A 24,638-nucleotide genomic window follows, 5' to 3' on the forward strand; every position below is an offset into this window, starting at 1 on the left:
AAAGAGGGCGCAGGGAGCGTGCGTAGATTGGGTTAAGATTTCCATCGTTGCGGTTGAGGGTGTGACTAGTAGTTTGGATGATTAATGATTCCATGTGCAGGCGAGGGTATAGCTTCTTTTCGGTTGAAAGCACGTGTGCCCGACCCCAGTCGATGTCATGGCCTGTAGATACTCCGTGCTCGGCGATAGCATTTGAATCCACTTTTTTGTTGCGTACATCGTTACTATGTTCTTTTAGCTGCCTCTCGAAATTTCCGGTTTCGCCAATGTATGCGTAGTCACAGTCGGAACAAGGAACCTTGTACACTACGCCTGGATATTTTTCTTTGGGAAGGGGTCTTTGACATTTACCAACGCATGGCGCAGTTTTCTTGTCGGAACGTGGGCGATATGAACACCAAAGGTGCGCATGATGCGTGCTAAAGCCTCGCTTAGTCCGGGAGCATAGGGCACGGCAGCACGTTTCAAGGGTGACAGAGGAGTATCGCTTGCTGGGCGACATAACTGTTTTTCCACGGATTGCACAAATGAGGTCGGGTAGTTGTTGCTTGAAAGTTCTTGTCGTATAGTTTGAAAATAAATGGTCTGGTCTTCAAGGGAGCTGCAGATGCCTTGCGATCGTTTGAACAAGGACATAGCGACTGATTTCTTCTGTGTAGAAGGGTGAACCGAATTAAAGTTAAGGTATAGAAGAAGTTAGCGCAAAACTTAGACGAAGACAGAGAAGAAACACACAAGACGACAGACAGCGCTCGTCTGTCGTCTTGTGTGTTTCTTCTCTGTCTTCGTCTAAGTTTTGCGCTAACTTCTTCTATATCATGCAAAGCCAACTTGCCCGACAACACGCTCTCCTGAAAGTTAAGGTATCTTCCGGTGTGGGTCGGTTTTCTATAAACGCTAAAACTGAGCTTATTGCTGTCCCGCCTTATCAATACATCCAGAAAGGGCAACGCACCATTCGCTTCTTCTTCGGTAGTGACGTCTATTGCTCGTTCTATAGAATTCAAATGGTGCGAGAAGGCGGCTAAGTCAGAAATACGAATCAGGCAAAAGCAGTCGTCAACATATCTCAGGAAAATTCTAGGAGGTGATGCAAACGTTTCAAGGGCACGGCGCTCGACGGATTCCATACAGAGGTTAGCGACGGTCACTGATATAGAGGCACCCATTGGTGTGCCCTGAAGTTGACGGTAAAAGCGTCCTTGAAAGACGAAATAAGTATTATCCAGGCAGAACTGCAGGAGTCTACGGAGATCCAGAACTTCAATGGGGGTTCGTTTAGGTAGAGACTTGTCAGCTTCGAGAGCAGCAGAGCAGACTTGTACGGCCAGGTCGACAGGAACGCATGTGAAAAGCGACTTGACGTCAAACGAGACCACGAGCTCGTCATCGTCCGGTGCTATGTCGCTTACCTTCTTGATGAAATCAGTCGAGTTGTGAACGTGCGTTGAGCCAAGGCCGGCAAGAGGGGAGAGGGTACGATGGAGGTAGCTGGATAGACTGTGAAGAGGGGACCGACTGTAGTCTACGATGGGGCGCATGGGCATACTAGGTTTCAAAGGCCGTATTCAGTTCAACCTGACATGCAAGTCTTTTTCTGTTATTCCACGGTCCCTCCGTTTGATCCGTCCAGTCTGCACACGCTTTGGTCTGAGCGTTGTCGCCAAAGCCGAACGATCACTCCTTCAGGCCAGGATACTGGAATGCAAAGATAAGTTAAGAGTTCTAGAAAACGAGGCATTATTCACTCGACGTCGCTTGGAATCACTCTACCCTGAAGAATTTGCCAGCATTCAACTGCACACCAACCACAAGGCAGCTGTGCAGTCCCGGTGTGCTGAACTTGCACACAAAAACAAATTGCATCGCTTTCTTCCGCAACGCCAAAAAACTGAAAAAGCTACGCCCACAACCGTCGTCAAAAACTTCTCCTCGTACAAACCTAGCAGCGCTGAAATTTCTGTTTTAAACCTTGGCCTCAATTTCAACACTGGACCTACTCTTGACCCCAAAAAACTTGTGTGTGCTTTGGAAAACGCGGTGAACCAGGTGGAAGTGTCGCGCCGCGATGAAGCAAGGACTCGCGCAGTCAGCGTCCTCTCCAAGTATTCCCAGGACAACACCTGTCCCCGCTTACCACAGAACAGCAAAAAGCCGTGAAGAGCCTGCGAGACAACAAAGATCTCGTTATACTCCCCGCTGATAAAGGAAACAGCACAGTTCTCTTGAACCGAACTGACTACATAAGCAGAATGGAAAGCCTCCTGGAAGATGAAAGCACCTACTCCCGTCTTAACAAGGACCCAACCTCGAAAGTTCAGCGCGACTTGCAGAAACTTCTTTCAGACGTCTTTCGTTTCGTTCCCCCGACCTACAAGCCACTCTACTTCACTCTGCTGTGCACCAACGGCTCAGCCCCTGCTCTCTACGGTCTACCGAAGGTGCACAAACCTAGTATGCCCATGCGCCCCATCGTAGACTACAGTCGGTCCCCTCTTCACAGTCTATCCAGCTACCTCCATCGTATCCTCTCCCCTCTTGTCGGCCTTGGCTCAACGCACGTTCACAACTCGACTGATTTCATCAAGAAGGTAAGCGACATAGCACCGGACGATGACGAGCTCATGGTCTCGTTTGACGTCAAGTCGCTTTTCACATGCGTTCCTGTCGACCTGGCCGTACAAGTATGCTCTGCTGCTCTCGAAGCTGACAAGTCTCTACCTAAACGTACCCCCATTGAAGTTCTGGATCTCCGTAGACTCCTGCAGTTCTGCCTGGATAATACTTATTTCGTCTTTCAAGGACGCTTTTACCGTCAACTTCAGGGCACACCAATGGGTGCCTCTATATCAGTGACCGTCGCTAACCTCTGTATGGAATCCGTCGAACGCCGTGCCCTTGAAACGTTTGCATCACCTCCTAGAATTTTCCTGAGATATGTTGACGACTGCTTTTGCCTGATTCGTAATTCTGACTTAGCCGCCTTCTCGCACCATTTGAATTCTATAGAACGAGCAATAGACTTCACTACCGAAGAAGAAGCGAATGGTGCGTTGCCCTTTCTGGATGTATTGATAAGGCGGGACAGCAATAAGCTCAGTTTCAGCGTTTATAGAAAACCGACCCACACCGGAAGATACCTTAACATTAATTCGGTTCACCCTGCTACACAGAAGAAATCAGTCGCTATGTCCTTGTTCAAACGATCGCAACGCATCTGCATCTCCCTTGAAGACCAGACCATTGATTTTCAACCTATACGACAAGAACTTTCAAGCAACAACTACCCGACCTCATTTGTGCAATCCGTGGAAAAACAGTTATGTCTCCCAGCAAGCGATACTCCTCTGTCACCCTTGAAACGTGCTGCCGTGCCCTATGCTCCCGGACTAAGCAAGGCTTTAGCACGCATCATGCGCACCTTTGGTGTTCATATCGGCCACGTTCCGACAAGAAAACTGCGCCATGCGTTGGTAAATGTCAAAGACCCCCTTCCCAAAGAAAAATATCCAGGCGTAGTGTACAAGGTTCCTTGTTCCGACTGTGACTACGCATACACTGGCGAAACCGGAAATTTCGAGAGGCAGCTAAAAGAACATAGTAACGATGTACGCAACAAAAAAGTGGATTCAAATGCTATCGCCGAGCACGCAGTATCTACAGGCCATGACATCGACTGGGGTCGGGCACACGTGCTTTCAACCGAAAAGAAGCTATACCGTCGCCTGCACTTGGAATCATTAATCATCCAAACTACTAGTCACACCCTCAACCGCAACGATGGAAATCTTAACCCAATCTACGCACGCTCCCTGCGCCCTCTTTTCAAGCATATGTAATGCCACTGAGCTGCTTGCTTCATTTCAATGTGAACAAGGCTCCCGTACGGGAGCCGAAACGTCTGTTTATGTTTTTTTTTTGTTTTCTTTGGTCGGCGCTCCTTCTTCTTCGTCAACATGTTTGTCCCCTACCAGACGAGTTTTCGTCGAACTCTCGACTTCACTTGTTAACACTCAGAACGGAACAGCCGACAAGAGGCAGTAAAGCATTAAAGTTGTAAGGCAAACGCACCTATTTAGAGCATAGTGACCACAGATCTGCACCACATGTGTAAACTAACTAGGAGAATAAGAATGATGGTGCAGCACATTTGCCAGGCACTCTCCAGCCATGAATGGCAGTTTACTAGTATTCCTCAACAGCCATATCTTGTGCGGCAAAGCCTATAACATTCATATTTGAACAGCGCAATAAAACAACGGGACACAACGAAGAAAGGACACCACTTTTCAGCGCTTGTGGTGTCCTTTCTTCGTTGTGTCCCGTTGTTTTTTTTTGCGCTGTTCAAATATGAATCAATACCAACTCGCCCAGTTCGCAGCTTTAATGAAGCCTATAACCTATGGGGCAGATATAGTGCAGCGAACTATGGAAAGGAAAATGATAGAAGTAGTGGTTAAAGTGCAGTATGAATGAGGGAATAAACGCGAGTTGGTAATGTCCAAGCTGGAATCAAGAAGAAATGGGCATGGGCAGTGAATGTAATGTGAATTCAAGATAAATGTTGGGCCATTGGTAACGGAATGAATACCAAATGAAGGTATCGCGTACATTTTCGGAGAAGGTAATTGGGACATTTAACGGAACGATCTGGCTATAAGCCCCACCCGAACACGAGAGCCATTCACTGTGTCGGCAGAAAGCTGCGGTGGCACATGAAGCTGCTGTGGTTGTACGCTGGGCTGTGGCTGCTGGATAACGGGGAGGGCCACAGCAGGTGGCTCCGGGTCCTTCCGTAGAACGGCGAGATTGTGAAGGGCGCCGCAAGCAGTTATTATAACTGCTGAGCACTCAGGGCGGTTCTGGAGGCCCATATCTAGGCATGGGAAGCGGCGCTTCCAAATTCCAAAAGCCCTCTCCACACTATTTCTCGTTTTGATGTGGGCCGCCTGATACCTGCAAGAAAGACGAGCAGTTCGAAGTAAAAATTTGTATAGATGTGCTAAATTGAAGAGCACAGCAGTCTGCGCATTACTTTCTCAGTGGCCCCTCTGCAGCTAATAATAAAGCTGTAATTACATTTGCACGCCTCGGAAAGTAGCAAGACAGCTTCAGGGGGCATTGTCCGTCGACTGGTGGCAAATGTATACTAAATCTGAATTTTTAATTCTTGTTGAATTTGAATGAAAAAATGAGAAAAGCATGGAAAAATTATGTGTTTCAGTAACAAATAAAAATGAAGATTCCACTCTTTGATGTAAAGTGTTTACGGAGCAGTACAGCAACAAAAGGAGATGACATTCGTACATTTGTGCTGCCTTCAATCAAAGAAACTATGGTGCTACGTTCTTGTACTTACCTGCCCTCTGGTGTATTTGGCGGGTTGGCATCTGCCAGAGGTGTCATTAAAAATGACATGCAGGGATAACCTGCGTCTCCCAGCAGCAACCCGGGAACTCGTTTTGTCTCGTAGAGGACCCGTGCACGGCTGTTGTCAAAAATCCTGCTGTCATGAACTGATCCAGGCCAGCCGACGACCAAGTCATAAAATTTAAGCCTTGGCCCCGTGATTGCCTGAGGATAAAATATTATGTCTCTTTCGTGAAAACATTCTCAGGAAATGAAAATAAAGTTTTGTACCTACACGTCAGATCACTCTACTCTTCAGCAATTAATATATATTCATAAAGCTTAGGTTCTATGTTTTACAGGAAACAAGAGCCAGAAAAATTAGCACTTTCATTGAAATGGTGCAAGTTGTTAACTTTCAATGCGAGTGAAAATTTGGTGCATCATGTAACAGGAACGCTAGGTAACATTCATAGTATTTATTTATTTTTACCCTCGGAGTCATACAGGGATTTGAAAAGGGTGCAGGAAGAATGAAATGTAAAACAAGCAATGCGAAAAACAAATTATTGCTCCTATATATACAATGTTAGCTAAGAAATAGAGAGTAAATTCATTAGATGTGCTGGTGTTTATACAACGCAAGGCAAATATTGAGGCATAACAAAAATATTGTACAAAAAATACCTGCATCACTGATGAATTGATAGCAGTCGCTTTGGACGTAAAAGGGGTTTGCGTATACGTACACGCAATAATTAAACCGGACCCTCCAATCATGAAAAGTGATGCAGTGCACGTTCAGCACTCCAAGAGATCGATCCTTTTTTTTGGTCAATATATACATGAACATTATTTGAAGAAGACGACAGCTAAGATGGGCAATGTGAAGAAAAGTGGCCCTCAAGTTTGTTCTATATCAACGCGCGTTAGTACAATTTAATGCCACCTAGAACGTGATAAAGTTTTGCAAAAAGAAAAATGGGCTCACCTGCACATTGATCGAAAAGTAGCCTTTCCGGTTGCGGTATACCTCTCCGAGCTGCCCGCCAGGAGACTTGATTCTAATGTGGGTGCAGTCTATGCACCCAGTCACCCCAAATAAACGGCCAAGGCGGTAGAAGTCTCTCGTGTCCGCTTGAAACTCGGCCGCAGTAGCGGGGAACTTCACAGTTCTAGGGAACAGATGTGCCGCGATCAGCGTGGATACTCGTTCCACTGCACGGCACACCGTCGGTTGCGAAACATTTACAAAGTCACCGGTGACGACTTGGAACGTTCCACTTCCATAAAATCGAAGCGCAATGACCAGCTGAAGCATCGGTGGTAGCGGGTGACCGCGATTGCTGACGCTTTCTTCCATGGGCAGGCACTTCAGGAGCTCTCGCACGGTGTCCTTGGAAAACCGGTACCGGAATAGGAATTCCCCATCGCTGAAATGCTCCAGCGGGTTTATTCTGTCCCGCAACGCCCGTCGTGGCACAACTGCAGCTTCGCTATCGTCGGCGCCGTCGTGGAACAGTTCGTCCACACGTAGCACATGTTCGGCGAACTCGGCGAGCGAGCCGGCAGCCATCTTAACACGGTTGAGGGGGGACGCTTCGGCCGAGGAGGCGTTCAAGGTAGCAGCAGCGCCACCTCGAGATTTCGGAGGAAAGCGTGGAGGAGTTCCTCCGTTCGAGGGCCGGTAGGAGTGGAGGAGGGTTTAAGAAGCACGAAACGGGCTTCGAGGAGCAACTCGAGTGAAATTTCAAGTGGAGGTCTGTTTAAGAATACGGGGGTCAGTCCTTCTCCCGTTCCGGTCTCGTCTTCCTATTGGCTAGGAGCAATCGTCTGTTCTTGGAGGTTCTCGATTTTTCTTTCGCCCCGTCGACGCCGAGCGCGAGAACGAAGGGGAGAGGGCGACTCCTAGCGCGGGCGAAGTTACGCGCCCTCCTCCTCCTTCTCCTTAGTAAGCATGGCACATAACGCGCCCTCCGTCGCCCCCGAGTCATCTTTTTCTACTTCTTTCTGGAAAGTTCGGTGGCCAGTCTGACCTACTTTTTCCATCGAGCGTGCGCGAGGGTACGCAGCCACTAGGCGCGAATGGGCCCTGGAGAGAGGCCTTTGCGTCCAGCACTTCCCCCTTCACTCTTCCACAACCCTAGCCCGAACAGTGAACATTCCATGCCCCACGGCACGCGGACAAAAGCACGTGTGACGTCTTTCCTTTTCTGCCTAGATTCTGCCATCAGACTCATCATCATCTGCTATCGGACTCATCCTCCCCCGCCCAAATTACCATCACGGGAAAGAAAAGCCGAATGGGAGGCACTGTTGGGTACTGCAGCGCATCCCTTCTATGAGAAGGATAGCGGCGGAGCTATTTGAGAGGTGGAGGGTGGCGTGGCGGTGACGAGGGGCAAGGTAGATTTAGCTCCTCATCCCATTTTACATGTTTTAGGTGTTTCCCCCTTGCCCCTCCTCTGCAGACAGCACTGGACAGACGGACTGACAGGAAACCACGAAAACTCTTCCAAGCAAACGCACCTCGCTTCGTAAGAAAGAGGGCCCCGCAGGGGTGGTGGGGGAATTCCTGTTTTTGCAGCTCGACAAGCTCTCCCAAAATGATCAGGCTAAACGTATGCTGTTGCATTAGGCGGGAGGCGCCGCCTGCTCGTTCTGATTTTCTCGCTTCATATATGTCGCTCGAAGTTCCGTTGCCCATGGTTGCATATACTAAGCAGGTTAGAATAAATGGGCCCCCTTCTCCTACTGTACAAGGTGAGGCCCTGGGCTGCAGCCCCTTTAGCACCCCCCCCCCCCCCTAGTCCAGCGCTGGTTGCAACACTCATCGTAGACCACATTAAGCTGGGATGCCTATTTATGGAAGCTGATCTAGCCTCGTGAAGGCTGTACACGGATTTTCAGCGCATACCTGCACTCCCAGCCACCAAAATTCTGAACTCGGACAACCACTGTCTTCTTGGAATCGGGCCTCTGGTTCGGACGCGTAGTATCCTTCTGGCAGATGCTTTGCAAACACTGCAAATTCTAGGAGGATTTTACTAGTACTAGATCGTCCGCGAAGGCTAAACCCGGCAGTCAGCGGTTGTCATCCATACCAGCTGCCTAATGTAAGGCCTCAGTAGCCCTCGCTCGGAGCTACGAGTGGCGACGACGGGCACCCTTGGCGCAGACCTTTCTTCTCCCGAAGTGCACGACGACCATGTTTTCCCTACACAGGCCTCCAGTATTGGCCAGCAGCAGCTCCGAAAGCCTCAGCTACGACAGGGAAGTAAAAGCATGGGCCCGACATGGGGTACGTTGTCGTACACTTGCTCGACTTCGTGAAGACAGCAGCACAAACCGACGGTCCAGACGAAATTCATTTGTGCTGCTGTGAGTACTGTAAATGAATTTTTAGCGCGCACCTCCACTCCCAGACACAAAAACACCACCATCTTCTTGGAATTGAGCTTCAGGTTCAGACGCATCATCTCATACTGGCCTTCTACCTTCGAACCGACTGCCCGGACGAACTCCATTTGTGCCGCTGCGGGAAGCCCGCCTCCATTCGCGGCCGCCTCGCCTCAGCTATCCTCAAACCCATAACCTCCTATGCCCATGCGGTTCATAGAAAATTCAGCTAAATAAACAAAATAGTTAATTCTGTTTTACACAAATATTGAAGGTACAATTCAATATTTTAAACCTTTAAGTTGATTTTATGCGTTGTAGAGTCGTCACGTGATTATGACGTATTCCTAGGCGTGTCAGCAGCGATCTAGCCCCCCTAGCTCGCTGGTAACACGCGCGTGCCACTAGGCGCTGCCTTTGTTCTTGCATTATTTTTTGGCCAAAGGTCCTGGTTCTGCAGTCGGTAGCTCTCCTCCCCATGTAGGTGCCTCGATGTGCGCCCGATCTCTGCTGGTGAGGACAACCGCGTCGTCTGCTAGCGCGACCGCTATTTTCATGCATCCGCTGGTCGCGAGGCGCGCGTTTGCTGCTTGACGCGTCTAGATAGAGGTGGCCCCGCTTGGAGTGGGAGCTTGATGATAATGCATTTACTATTTCGAGATGATTAGCGAAAGTATCTTTGTTTTGCGATAGGTAATCGTGGCGGGCAACTGCTCACCGTCGTTGCCGTAGGCTCTGTACCGTCAAGTTTGGTCACGAGCGCTGCGCCACCTATCGCAGATTTCATGAAATTGTGTGTAGGTGGGAGCAGAAGCGGCAGCTCTCTTTCAAGGCATTGCAACGACGGCGAGTATTAGAGAAAATGACCGAAGAAATTCCAGGAAGCAAAATACACAACTGCCGGTTATGCTGCGTACAGAATTATCGCAGATGGCCGGGAAGCTCGACATCAAACTGTGAAAGTTTTCGGGTAGGCTGCACGACCGAGAAGTCGATTGTAGCAGTCCGGACAGTCAAGTCGGCAACCTCTGTCACATTGAACGCCAGTCGTAGTGCCGTGCATTTAAAGATACGCTTTCAAACTACGTACAAGTTACAACTCCTAAGGCGTGCATTGAGAATTTTGTTAGCGCTAGACCTAGTTTATAATTGCGGGCGTCTAACCGCACTTTTGGCGTATGTGCGACTTCCCGCCGCTCTCTAGTTTCTTTGATGTTTGTGATCATCTCAAACACGTATGTAATGTCGGAATCAGAAGTTAATGGAATGCGGGGAAGGGGGTGGGGTGGATTATTTCGCCACTGCTGGTAATATTACCTAGCGACTGGGTTGAGAGGCAGCGCAACTTTTTTTAATCCGAGAACTCGCATCTAGTAAGCTTTGCTGCCAATGTCACGTACTGAAGGCCACAACAGTCTTCTGAGCATGGAGATCACAAAAAAGCTGGATCTTCTCGCCTGCTGGAGGCGCGACCAGGCATTGAGGGGTGGACTATGCAGGCCGCGCAGAAAAGTGCAAAGAACAGGCTCCAGTATGTGGCTGCATGCTTAGGTCGAGTGATGAACAATCAAGCCTGGACTCCATGTACGCGAAAACTCACGCGAACGCGAAGGCGACGGCGGCGGCGACGGCTGGCGTTCGCTCTGTCGCTTGTGGGCAACCTCCATGCAAGCGAAGGCGGCAGGCGACGCGAACCCGCGACGTGCGCAGCGGATTCCGTGCTTTGCGCACTCAAGCTTAGAAACACGCCCGTAACCTGTTCTCTCTCAAAATTTTGTGAGTGTGCCTCATAGTCAGGGCCAAAGGAATATTTCCTCTACGGCAGCGGTGTAGCGGCAGTGGAGATAGCCAAAGGCGTGCTTGCGGAGACGAAGTCACATCACGGGTTCACGGGGGAGGTGTGCTTTCGTTCGGTGCCTGTGCACTCCGGCTTAGTAAAAACACTCCCATGAACTGTCACCGCAACCTGACTGTAAGTGAGCAAACTATAATATACCACTGAGAATGCGCGCCGCGAGTGTTTCTGCACAGTTGGAGCGCAGCGGCACGGTGGATCGAGCGCCGGTACCCGCGGCTCGACACGCATCTCTCCCTGCAGTACGCCCGCTCGCGTAGCCCGCTCCAAATGCTGTTAGCCCTCCGCACCCAACAAGTAGATTGTTTTAATTATTTAAATCGTGCGGGTCTGCCTCTCAGCTACAAAACCAAATATTTTCTCGACGGTGGCGATGACCAAGACGACGGGCTGGTTTCGTGAGATGTGCCCGTGAGAAACCGTGGACAAACCGGAAACGGCTTTGGGGGGCTCTGATTGGCCAGTCGCGTGGGGGACTTCCGGGCGACAAGCGAAATTTTCTGTGGGTGCAGATCCGAGCGACACGGCAAGCGACACATGCATTTTGCTTCGCGCGACGGCGTCGCTCGTCGCTTGCCGCCGTCGCCTTCGCGTTCGCGTGAGTTTTCGCGTACATGGAGTCCAGGCTTCATGTTTATTTTACGATCTCCATGTCCGATAAATTTTTTCGTTTTGCCTGCGCTGCGCAGCGTGCGCGTACCTCGCCGCCGTAGTGCAAATTAGCTGCTGTCAATTTATTTTATTTTATATTCAGAGAGATGGCTGCGAATTTGTGCCGAATTACTCAAGAAGCATCTAAACTAAGCACCTCGCGAACGTATGCAAAAAGCGCAGTTGAAACGAATTACTATAGTTAGCCGAGCCTATGCAACCAAGAGGCCTTTGGGGCTGCCGCAGTGGTTCAGTGGTTACGGCACTCGGCTGCTGACCAGAAAGACGCGGGGTCGATCCTGGCCGCGGCAGTCGAATTTCGATGGAGGCGAAATTCCAGAGGCTTGTGTACTGTACGATGTCTGTGCACGTTAAAGAACGCCAGGTGGCCGAAATTTCCGGAGCCCTTCACTACGGCGTCCCTCACAGCCTGAGTCGCTTTTGGACGTTAAACCCCTACAAACCACAACCACAAGAGGCCTTCAAGAGACGAAAGGTATCTTACTTGTTTCATACACCATAATCATCCCAATACAACCATGATATGCACCACTCATTGGAATCCTGCTTTCCGCTGATGCCAAAGAGCGAATATCCACAATGCAATAAAACGCAACTGAATTAAGCCCTTCAGAGCGGCGAGAACAACGTATTGCTATAAGCCTTTAACAGGCATAGAAACTTAACTCCGCTAAGGATTTTTTCTTCCGTGTGCAGTTGCAGGATCTACTAAAGACTAACCCGCGTAAATATTGGTCATCTGTTTTTCCACGTGATACTACACCTACTGCAATGAGGGTTAACAATGAATCTATAAAGGATCCATTTCATATATCCAATGCATTTAATGAGTACTTCCACTCCGTATTTACTTGTGACAATAACGTCATCCTGCCAATCATCACTACTCGTAGTGCCGTGCCAATCCATGATAATAATATTAGTGAAGGAGCTGTTTTGAACCTAATATTGAAACATGACACGAAGACGTCTGCTAGACCTGATGGCATCCCGAATTTGTTTTTGGTACACTACTAATTATAGACCTGTCGATACTTTGCTGTCATATTTCGCTTGTCTCTAGCTTCCTGTACAGTTCCTCCATCCTGAAAAATGGCTCAATTTGTCCCTTTATTCAAGAGCGGTGACAAGCAAACGATGTCCAATTATAGACCAATCTCTCTAACCTCTCATGCATGTAAAATTTTAGAGCACATCATCTACCAACACATTATGAAATACTTGGAATCACATCATTTATTAACGAATGCTCAGCATGGCTTCAGACGCGGTTTCAGCACTTTGACGCCACTTAATGAATTCACTCATGATATTTGCAATAACCTGGATGCGGGCAATCAAATAGACTCAATATTCATTGATTTTTCGAAGGCGTTCCATACAGTGATGCACTCGAAACTAATGTATGAACTTAACGCCATCCTGAACAACCCCCGCCTTCTCAACTCGATTTCAAATTTGCTTTCTAATCGTTCTCAATTTGTGTCTTTCAACGGAAGTAATTCTAGAATAGCAGACGTGCCTTCAGGAGTTCCACAGGGTTCGGTATTGGGCCCCTTGCTTTCCTTGATATTTATTAACGACTTACCTTGCGACGACACCTCTAACCTACGCCTGCATGCTGATGACTGCGTGTTATATCACAAAATTACATGCCTCGATGACCACTTATACCTTCAGAAATCATTCTCAAAATTTAGCTCTTGGTGCGACACATGACAAATGACGATTAACATCGGCAAAACCGTTGTTTTGACTTTCACTAACAGAACAGCACCTTCCGTATTTACTTGCAAAACAAACAATACCACTATCCAGAGTGTGAATCAATACAAATACCTTCGTCTTCTTTTTATACCGAACATATCATGGTCCAAACATGCAGATTTAATAACCTCAAAGGCACTCAAAAAGTTAGGATACCTACGTCGCGCAATAAAAGCTGCTCCTAGAGATACTAAACTACTAATGTACAAGTCGCTAACCCGTACGCTACTTGAATACTTCTCTCCGGTCTGGAACCCGCATAAACAACGCGAAATTAACCAAATCGAGGAGTCCAGAAAAAAGCCATTTGCTTTATATACCACAGGTTTGATAGGGATTTCTCGCCTTCCACAGCACTTTCATCACTGGGCCTGCAACTGCTCTCAGCTCGACGAAGGGCTGTCTTTAAAATTTCTGCATTGCATTGTTAACTCTTCTTGCCGGACCTCTTCAAATGATTATACCAGCTATACCATTTCCAACTAGACGTCACCACAGCCTAAATATCACTCCTTATTTTGTCCGTACGAACACTTTTAAGTTGTAGGTGTTTGCAGCGCACACGAAACACGGACGGACAGAAAGGGGAACGAAACACAGCGCTGACTTTCAACTGAGCTTTATTGGAAAATAAGCGACTTTTATACAAAAATTTTTATCTTTTTAACATGTGACTCAGAAGATGTCAAAACGTCCTACTACATGTGCCATCTAAAATCACTGATACTCTAGATAAAAACCCTGAAAAAACACGAATGGAAAACACTGAAAGACACGTGCCGCCTAAACCACCTAAAGGGTGTCATGATCCATAACGGTGAAGGAACAACATTCGAAAAAACTACCAAAAAAACTACTATACCAAAATGCAAAAGCAGGGTGAAGCTGTATATGGGCTCCCGTTGTCACAAAAAAATAAAAGATAAAAGAAAATACATTGACAAAAACAGGGCTGAAACGGTATAAAACACATTAACTAAAACAGCATAAGACCCATTATTTAAAGAGTGTTGAAATTTACAGGTGCGCGCCTGCGGCCTGCAAGAATCCAAGTTCTTTATCCAGGAGTACTAAGGACACAGCGCTGACGCACATGTCCCCTTTCTGTTGGATGGCTTTTGCCTCTATAATCTCCCTCGTGGTCCTATCGCTGCTTCTACCTAAAATCGTAGTGTCCTGGAACCGTGGTATGCACTTATTGCATTCGCTGCAGTGTACAGCGAGATTTCCTTCTCGTATGTTTCTCTTGCGCAGATTGTCATAATTATTGTTGTGTTCTCGGAGTCGGTCGTTAAGGCATCGGCCCGATTGTCCTATATAGACTTTCCCGCAGCTTAACGGAATCTGATACACCACACTCTTGGTACAAGGTACAAACGGAGACCGGTGTTTTTTTGGAGCACTGCACACGTGGTGTACCACACGTCTGAGTAAGCTTGCAAAGCTTTGACAGCTTTTCCGGGGCTGAAAACAATACTCTCAACTTCACTTTTTTGCCTATTCGTTTCAAATTGTGGGAGATGCGGTGCAAATAGGGTACTACAACCAGGTTTCGTTTTTGTTGACTCTCAGCCGAAGCTTTCATACTTCCTTTGCTTTTAGTCTTCACTTTCCTATAGATTCTTTCAGCCACCGAGATGATGATCTGCTCCGGATAACCACTTTCTTTCAACCTTGCAGTCAGTTGATAAAAACTGCGCTCCATGGTATGTGGACAGGATTTTTGGAAAGCATTTGTCAAACACAGGTTGATAATGGAACGTTTTACTAGTTTAGAATGTGCCGAGTTGAACGGTAGGACACAGGCCGCAGGCGCGCACCTGTAAATTTCAACACTCTTTAAATAATGGGTCTTATGCTGTTTTAGTTAATGTGTTTTATACCGTTTCAGCCCTGTTTTGTTAATGTATTTTCTTTTATCTTTTATTTTTTTGTGACAACGGGAGCCCATATACAGCTTCACCCTGCTTTTGCATTTTGGTATCATAGTTTTTTTGGTCGTTTTTTCGAATGTTGTTCCTTCACCGTTATTGATCATGACACCCTTTAGGTGGTTTAGGCGGCACGTGTCTTTCAGTGTTTTCCATTCGTGTTTTTTCAGGGTTTTTATCTAGAGTATCAGTGATTTTAGATGGCACATGTAGTAGGACGTTTTGACATCTTCTGAGTCACATGTTAAAAAGATAAAAATTTTTTTATAAAAGTCGCTTATTTTCCAATAAAGCTCAGTTGAAAGTCAGCGCTGTGTTTCGTTCCCTTTTCTGTCCGTCCGTGTTTCGTGTGCGCTGCAAACACCTACAGCATGAAAAACCAACTAGCCCAAGAAAAGACGATTCTCACTTTTAAGTACAGTTTCTTTCCGCGTGTAATCGAATGCTGGAATTCTTTACCTGGTTGTACGCGCTCTCTTCCTTTAAAACTGTTTTTAGAGGCTATTGAATAGTATTGCCTTTTCTTGCATATTCATTTTCATTTCATTTTCATTTATTCATACTGTCAGCCCTGGGCGGGCTATTACAGGAGTGGATATCAAACTTGAAACAGAAAAAGAACGCATTAAACAAACACTGAGATCAACACTAAATTTCATACATAATTGTGTTTGCCACTTGAACAAAACAAAAACATTGTCATAGAAATCAAGCAGAACATAAAACATTGTGCAGTTTATCTAAAAATTCGCTAAGTGATTGTGACGTGACAACGGAGTTTGGTAACATATTCTATTCCTTAATGGCTCTCGGGAAAAAACTAAATTTAAAGCAATCATTTCTGACAGGCGGCATTGGGATGCACAAACTGTGACGATGGCGTGATGTTTCCCCTGTTTTAATTTCAAAGTATTTTGTTTGATCGATTTTCAAGTAGTGGTTAGCGATCTGGAAAAGAAACTTGAGTCTGTCGCATTTGGTTCTAATGTCAAGTGTTTGCAAATCAGCAGATTTACACAAAGAAGTTGGAGAATCAGAATAACGATACCTATTAAATATAAACCTTGCTCCGAGACGCTGGATTCTTTCCAGCTTAGAACAGTTGGAAGCAGTGTACGGGTCCCAGACAACTTTTGCATATTCGAGGATAGGCCTAACTAGGCTTTTGAAAACCAGACTTTTGATTTCAGGAGTTGCACTGCACATATTGCGTCTCAAGCTCCAGAGTGCCTTGGAAGCCTTAGTACTTACATTATCTATGTGTGAATTCCAGCGTAAGTCAGATGTGAGTGTTACTCCAAGGTATTTAAAATTACTTACTCTAGTTAGTAATCTACCATTAATGCTGTAACTGTAATCAAGGACAGTTTTCTTTCTTGTAATGGTCATAAAAACTGTTTTGTTTGAATTTAATACCATCTGCCACACCTTACACCATTCATGGATTTTCTGCAAGTTTTGATTGAGTTCTGCCTGCGCGAGTTCTGGGGCGCGACACCGCTCAAAGAACAATGTTGAACGCCCTTCTCACGTTTCAGGCGCTGTCATGCTGGCTACCTGTCAGCGCATGCCCTTCCCGGAACCTATCAACGCCCGCATGCCTCTTTCCCGCTTCCGAACCGGCGCACCATATTACCCGAACGGCATGCGACTTCTTGCCGTGGCACTGCATTCCCGATCTGGCGCTCGGATCCCACTTCTCCTGGCAACAATCTTCAATTACGTCATCGGTCACGGGACTCGGCAGGCGCTCCCTACTTAAGCCACTCGCCGACATGTGCCAGTTGGGGCGCGACACCGCTCAAAGAACAATGTTGAACGCCCTTCTCACGTTTCAGGCGCTGTCATGCTGGCTACCTGTCAGCGCATGCCCTTCCCGGAACCTATCAACGCCCGCATGCCTCTTTCCCGCTTCCGAACCGGCGCACCATATTCCCCGAACGGCATCCGACTTCTTGCCGTGGCACTGCATTCCCGATCTGGCGCTCGGATCCCACTTCTCCTGGCAACAATCTTCAATTACGTCATCGGTCACGGGACTCGGCAGGCGCTCCCTACTTAAGCCACTCGCCGACATGTGCCAGTTGGGGCGCGACACCGCTCAAAGAACAATGTTGAACGCCCTTCTCACGTTTCAGGCGCTGTCATGCTGGCTACCTGTCAGCGCATGCCCTTCCCGGAACCTATCAACGCCCGCATGCCTCTTTCCCGCTTCCGAACCGGCGCACCATATTCCCCGAACGGCATCCGACTTCTTGCCGTGGCACTGCATTCCCGATCTGGCGCTCGGATCCCACTTCTCCTGGCAACAATCTTCAATTACGTCATCGGTCACGGGACTCGGCAGGCGCTCCCTACTTAAGCCACTCGCCGACATGTGCCAGTTGGGGCGCGACACCGCTCAAAGAACAATGTTGAACGCCCTTCTCACGTTTCAGGTTAGTTATTTAAGCCTCTCTAAAGAATATCGCAGCAGTAATCGTTGCTTGATTTCGGTGTCGTGCCCCGACAGCTTGATGTGGCGAAGGTTGTTTACTCGTGCTTGTTGCGGTGCAGAAATGCTCGCCGCACTCCTTGAATTGGTGCTGTTGATTTCTGGTGATGTCTAGCTTAATCCGGGCCCTCCCAGTTCAGCCGAATTCGAATCTTTGATGGAAACAATAAAACAATTACAAGAAAGTCAGTCAACTATACTGCATGAAATTCAACAGCTTAAAACCGCACAATCCTCCCACAACGAATTACTAGTGTCCGTAACAAACCGCGTTGCGGCACTAGAAGCAACACATTCCCCAACACCTACCTCTGAACATAGCGCTACCGCTCAGATCAAGAAAGATATTGCCGTTCTTAAAGCAGCAAGCACTGATGCAAGCAACAGGCTACGCAGAAATAATCTTATTTTCCTTGGCTTAAATGACACCAAAGACGAGACATGGCAAGATTCAGAACAAGGAATAATAACACTGTGTGCGGACAAACTGAATCTTCATCTTGATTCCAGAACCATTGAGCGTGCGCATCGCATAGGTAAATTCTCGGAATCGAAGCATCGCCCGATAATAGTTAAATTCACTCATTTCAAAACTAAGGAAAACATCCTGGCATGTGGAACTAAACTAAAAGGCACCAAAATTGCAATCAGGGAAGACTTTGCTGCTCCCACGCGGATGGCACGTTCAAAATTATTGCAGTTTATCCGACCACAGAAATGCCCCTTCAAACTTCGATTCGACAAGCTTCACGTTGGTGACAAATGTTACGCTTTCGACTTCATTTCTAACAGCGTGATAGATATCACCCAGATCACTGCAATCACTCCCGAAAGCAGTTCTACTAGCGCTACTTCTCCGCATATCAATAACTGACGATCAGTTCGGCTTACCGTATTCCCATCCCGGCACCAACCACCGTCATGCACAAGTCTTAACATCGGATTCACCAACATACGCAGCATCATACCTAAGCGAAATCAGCTGCTCAGCTTCGTTGAAGATATTGATGCTGACATCCTACTCTTAACAGAAACCTGGCTGAACGACAACATTAGTGACAATGAAGTTTTTTCTTATAACACAAATTACACATTATACCGACGAGATAGGAACTATCGGAGGGGAGGGGGAGTTCTCGTGGCAGTTAAAAATTGTTTATCATCTTCACTCATACGTCATGACGGAAACTTAGAACTTACATGGATACGTATCGGCAATGCGCCTCCCAAGGCGATCTTTGGCATATGTTATCGGCCACCTGACTTCATCCCGTCCTTCTGTGATCTATTAGATCAGGCCCTAACCGATATTGAAAAAACATTTCCTGGCATACCTATCTTTTTATTTGGCGACTTCAATTACCCTAATATCAATTGGTCTCTCATGTCTACCTCAAATGGTTCGTCAGCCGACTCCAGACAATTTATCGACCTAGTGCTAGATCATTACCTCCAGCAAATGGTATCATGGCCTACTAGAGGCGATAACACTCTAGACCTCCTGCTCACGTCATCCCCCGGTAGTGTAACAGGTATAAATCTCCTGCCCGGTATCAGCGATCACAACCTGCTTCACATTACCATTTCATTAGCTATCAAAAAACGATCACCCGCAAGAAAACTAATCACGGATTACAAAAGAGCAAACTTTGAAAGCATTAATCACGGACTTGATGAGTTTTTGGAAACTTTCCACAGTTATTATTTATCTCGCACGGTAAATGCTAATTGGGAGTCGTTTAAGAACACATCAGTCAACTTAAAAAACCAATACATTCCTACAATTCTGGTAAAATCTGACAATAACAACCCCTGGTTTAATAAACGCCTCAAATCACTACTAAACCGAAAAAAAACGACTTTACAGGACTGCAAAGGAGAATAACAATCCTGAAAAATGAAACCAGTACCACTTATGCGTAAAACAGTACCTAAAGGAGCTAACTGAGCTAAGAAGAAATTCCAAACATCTGACTTGCTTTTAATTCTGAGATCCAACCCGAACAAATTCTGGCGTCTTCGATCGAACAAATCCCGTCCTAGCCAAATCGAACTCGCAGATCCCGGTGGCGACACTCTTGACCCTGAGAAATGCGCATCCGCACTAAACGACTACTTTGTTTCTGTTTTCACGCCCGCTAACATCACTCCTGTCAATCACACACCTATCATTCGTTCGCACCCCATGACAGAAATAGAAATTAATGCACAGGGCATATCAAACCTCATTAGCTCACTTCCGCTGTCAGTATCAGGTGGCTGCGACGAAATCAACAGCAAATTGTTAAAAAACACATCATCATTGTCGAGCCGCATACTCTGCCTAATCTTTTCCCAATCACTGGACTCTGGGAACATACCTGACGACTGGAAAAAAGCCCGAATAATACCGGTTTTTAAATCAGGTGACCGTTCAAGCCCATTTAACTATCGCCCAATATCCCTGACTAGTATTCCTTCAAAACTCTTTGAACACATTATAGCATCTAACCTTATGGCACACCTTGAATCAATTAACTTCTTCTATCCTCAACAGCATGGTTTCAGGAAACTATATTCATGCGAAACGCAACTAGCCGAATTTACCCATGATATATTGCAGTACATGGATGACCATTACCAGATCGATTCCATCTTTTTAGATTTTTCGAAGGCGTTTGATCGTGTCCCTCATAATCACTTGTTGCTAAAGTTGTCCGGCCTTGGTTTAACACAAAAACTATTATCATGGTTAGAGCGCTACTTGAAAGGACGTGTTCAGTGCACATGCGCTAACAATGACACATCTCCTCTCTCGAGCGTGACATCCGGTGTTCCTCAGGGTGCCGTGTTGTCCCCATTACTGTTCTTAATTTACATCAATGATCTGCCCCCTAACATCAAATCTAAACTGAGGTTGTTCGCCGATGATTGCATCGTATACCGCGCCATAACTAACCAAGACGACACGTGCACCCTCCAACAAGACCTAAATGCTATCTCACTTTGGTGTGAAACATGGCTCATGCCTTTAAACACGACCATATGTAAAGTCATGACATTTTCCCGCCTTCGCAACCAGATTAAGACACCCTACTACCTCAACTCTACACCCGTTGCCTACACATCATCATACAAATATCTTGGCCTGCACATGACACCATCGCTATCATGGGTTACACATATTGAAACCATTTGCTCCGAAGCCTCACGCGTTCTCGGCTACATGCGGCGTAGTCTCTCCGACTCATCCTCAGACATTAAAAAACTAGCATATCTCACATTCGTCAGACCAAAGCTTGAATACGCATCAGCCATCTGGAACCCGTCACAATCATACCTCGCCGCTAATCTCGAAGCCATTCAAAACCGCGCAGCACGATTTATCACCTCGAACTATTCAAGAAATTCCAGCGTCACCTCAATGAAAAGAGACCTTGACTTGCCGTCCCTCGTATCACGCCGCATCATATCTCGTTTGTGCCTTCTTCACACATTCTATTATCACCCACGGTCCAGACATGAGCTACTAACAACACCACTAAGAAGATCTTCCCGTTTAAGCCACAGCCAGTCTCTAGCACGAATTTCCACCCGTACCCTTGCAATGAGTACGCTTTTTGCGCGGTAAGCGATAGCCACCTTGCATCCATTTATTGATACCATATATAACATATACATTGCTTTCATTTTGCCGACCGCAAGCCTACAGCTTTAGTCATGAACAAAGTGGAACTTTGGGCTAGTTGGCAGTACTTCTTAGACAGAGACTTGCCGAAGAAACAGAGGACGGAGAAAGAACGATTGGAGAAGTGAAAACACTCAAAGAAGCTTTAATTGCAGAGACATACTCAAGGAGACCAACATGTCGGTGCTCACTGCTGTTGCAGAAAGCCTGTTTCAGAAATTGTGCAGAGAATATAGATGACCCACTGTCCTCAGTGCCACAAAGGAACAGCAGAAAAAAATTCAGATTTTGCCCTGCTTCCACCCTATCTCTGTTCTGAAATGGCAGCAGAACAGTTCAACACAGACGTAGTGTTCGTTGGCTCCCACTCCCCTCACAAGTAGTCAAGCCTTTATACACTTTTCAGCTTAATTATGATGAAGAAACTGGTTTGAAATAGGAAGTATGCCACAAAGCTTGTTGAATGTGCAGCAGCTGTGGTTTGCAAGATAGCTGTAGGTCTGTTTATATAGGCAGACTGGTCGTTTACTAAACAACTGACCAAGAGAATATGGTGCTTAACTTAATAAAATAATGCTCAATATCTGCATGTACACTGTAAACCCTGTAGTTTTTATCTGCTGTACAGAAGCACAGAAGTCTTAGGACAATTAAAAGACAAGTTAGCTGGGGGGATTCTTGAGGCACCTCTCATTGATAGGTTGGGAAGGGACGCATGTCAATGATAGATCTGGTGTTGATTTTCTTCAAAGAGCACTTAGGTTGCTTAATTCTAGATAATATAGTTTTTTTTGTCATAAGGTGAGTCTTTATTTTTGTTTTTAATTTCGCTACAGGTATGAAGCTTTCACCTTCTTTGCTTTTGATAGTTTTTGCTGTGATACAAATTTTTTCCCGTAATCACAAAACTTTCACCATTCCTCTTTAAGTGTTGTGGCTAGACACATTGCTTTCCTTAATGGGGTTATCAAATAGAGCTCATCCCGTTCTTTCTTCATCATCCTGTGTTTCTGAGTAAAGCCTCTCCTTCAAATGTGATCATGAAGTAGGCACACCATGCAAACTTCAAAAATGGGTCGACTAAGACACTTTGTCACATGTAACAAAGTGCACGTAAATGAGTGACAGTGCCTTTTTTCTCTTTATGGCACATAAGCCAAACGTGCTTATGCTGAAGAAACTTGGAAGTGGAGGTACACCTGAAGTAGAAATTAAGAATGGCTTAGTTTTGCTCCTTCCGACTAGCAAACTGCCTGTAACATCCATCATGTACGGAAGCTACAAGTTCTGAAACCTAATGCATTTTATGATTTCTTTTCTCGGATTTATAAAGACAGCTTTAACTAAGCTTCAATGCATGTGTTGCTTGGAACGTATCACGATCTGTAATTACTGTGCTAGCAAACTAGTTTCAGTTGCAGCGCCAATCATCACAATGGCAGTGAGGTAAACCGAATGCCCCTGCTGTTGCGCCCTTGGGTTAAGTGGAGTAATCACTGACTAAAGAATAAAGAGTAGTAATAGTGGAAGCAGCTGCATTTCTTTCATACATTAAATTTTGATGGCACTGCAGAGGATGAAGCTTTCAAAAAGCCCATGGGATCAGCAGATACAGTTTGAGCTATGAAATTGTCTGCCTTGTCATAAACAAACTACTCTGCATTACTCTGCAGCTGAATGGCACCGACAGAGACATATTCAGCCAACGGAGGTCCTCATCTGTCACCACTGGGAAGGCACAGCATTACACAAGAAAGGAACCCTCTTACAACTCACAACAGCGGGCGCTGGTGACTGGTGCCAGGACCTTCCCCGCAAGCCTTGTTTCTTAGAAAATATGCCGGTGAGCCAGTTCCTCTTCATCCGCATGTTCCAAGCAAACACTCATTCCAAAAGTATACATCACTGACCTCACCTCTAGAAGCAAACAAGTTTGCTTCACCTACGGAACACACTGGAGGCTAACACCACCAGTGTAAATAAACAAAGTAGAAGCACTGCAAACAGCACACGCAAGACTAGAAACACATATCACCCCTGCAGTCATCTTGAACAGCAAGTGGAGTTTGCTGTACAACATAACAATAACAGCTACCTAGTACTGAAAACACAATTTAAAAGTACCAACACTCAAACAGCAACACCCTTGGTGCATACGAACAAAAATAAAATTTTGTACATATGACAATGAAACTGCAAGAGCATGAACACCAGAAAACACCGATTGCACAGTACCTCCTCAAAACCACAGCAAAGTCTGATTTCATCCTTCTGCAGAATACAGAAAATAGTTTTTGAAGCTACAAAGCCTTACATACAAGCCATAATAAGCAGAGTGAGCCAGTACTCTCATCCTAAGCACGGACCAGAACAGCTTCTCAAATACACTTAACATTTTGCCAAGATGACAGTATATAAAGCATCATCTACCACACAAATATGAATGTGTGCTTACAACCCACCTAAACAATGCAATCCAAGAACATTTCAAATGCATCAAACTGCTTGAATAAATTTTAAAAATTCTATGCTATGCGTACAGCTTCTATACAAAAAAAATAACAGCAACAATGAACAGCACTAACTGGGTTCAGCTCACAAAACTCCTGCAGGCATTTTTTCCCACATAGTGCAGCAAATTAAGCATTAGGGGAATGGCTAACAAAGACTAGACACAGAGGCACAGTCATTCAATATCTGTGCCTTCCGACTCCCTTAACAAAGACTTGGTCAGGTTAAAAAAAAAAAACCAGAACCAGCTTGCAGTGATGAGCCACGAGTCAGAAATAAATAAATAAATGTTGCAAACTGGAATAATTTCTTCTTTGCCTGACCCTGGAGGCTGAACTCAGCATGGAACATCATATGTGACCAAATTCAAAACATATTTCACACCAAACACACATGGCCATTGTTGTTAGAGGACTATAAACACCTAACTTTATTGCGTGTTTTCTTCTGTCAAACGATGCGTTAGACATTAGAATACATGGGTTAGTGGGTGGTATTTGCCTACAACTGCTAAATAATTTATAATTGAATTTCTTCTGTCATGTTGTTTTGGTTTCATTGACCAATTACGCCTGTCATTTCAAGTTAATGTTTTGGTCACGTGATCCATTAAAAATAATATAATCGCTGATGTGTAGTTTCAATTCACTACAACATTTAATCCAGCCTCTTTCAAGACCTGCAATGACAAAAAATGACCTGTCAGGAATTTTTCTGTCAGGAGTTTTTCTAGTGGATCAAGTGACCATCAACTTGACGTCACAGTCGTCGTTTGGTGAAACTGGAACAGCATCAAGAAGAAATTCAATTATAAATTATTTAGCATTTGTACACGAATACCACAGGCTGCTCCATGTATACGAATGTCTAACGCATCGTTTGAAACAAGAAAACATGCAAGCAAAGATGTGGTGTCTATAGACCTTTAAGGGTACTAAAGGCAGTGACAAGCCCATATTACAAAAACACGTCATCCTTTTCAGCCTGAGACAT

Source organism: Amblyomma americanum, chromosome 7 (assembly GCF_052857255.1).
Source record: "Amblyomma americanum isolate KBUSLIRL-KWMA chromosome 7, ASM5285725v1, whole genome shotgun sequence".
Taxonomy (NCBI): Eukaryota; Metazoa; Arthropoda; class Arachnida; order Ixodida; family Ixodidae; genus Amblyomma; species Amblyomma americanum.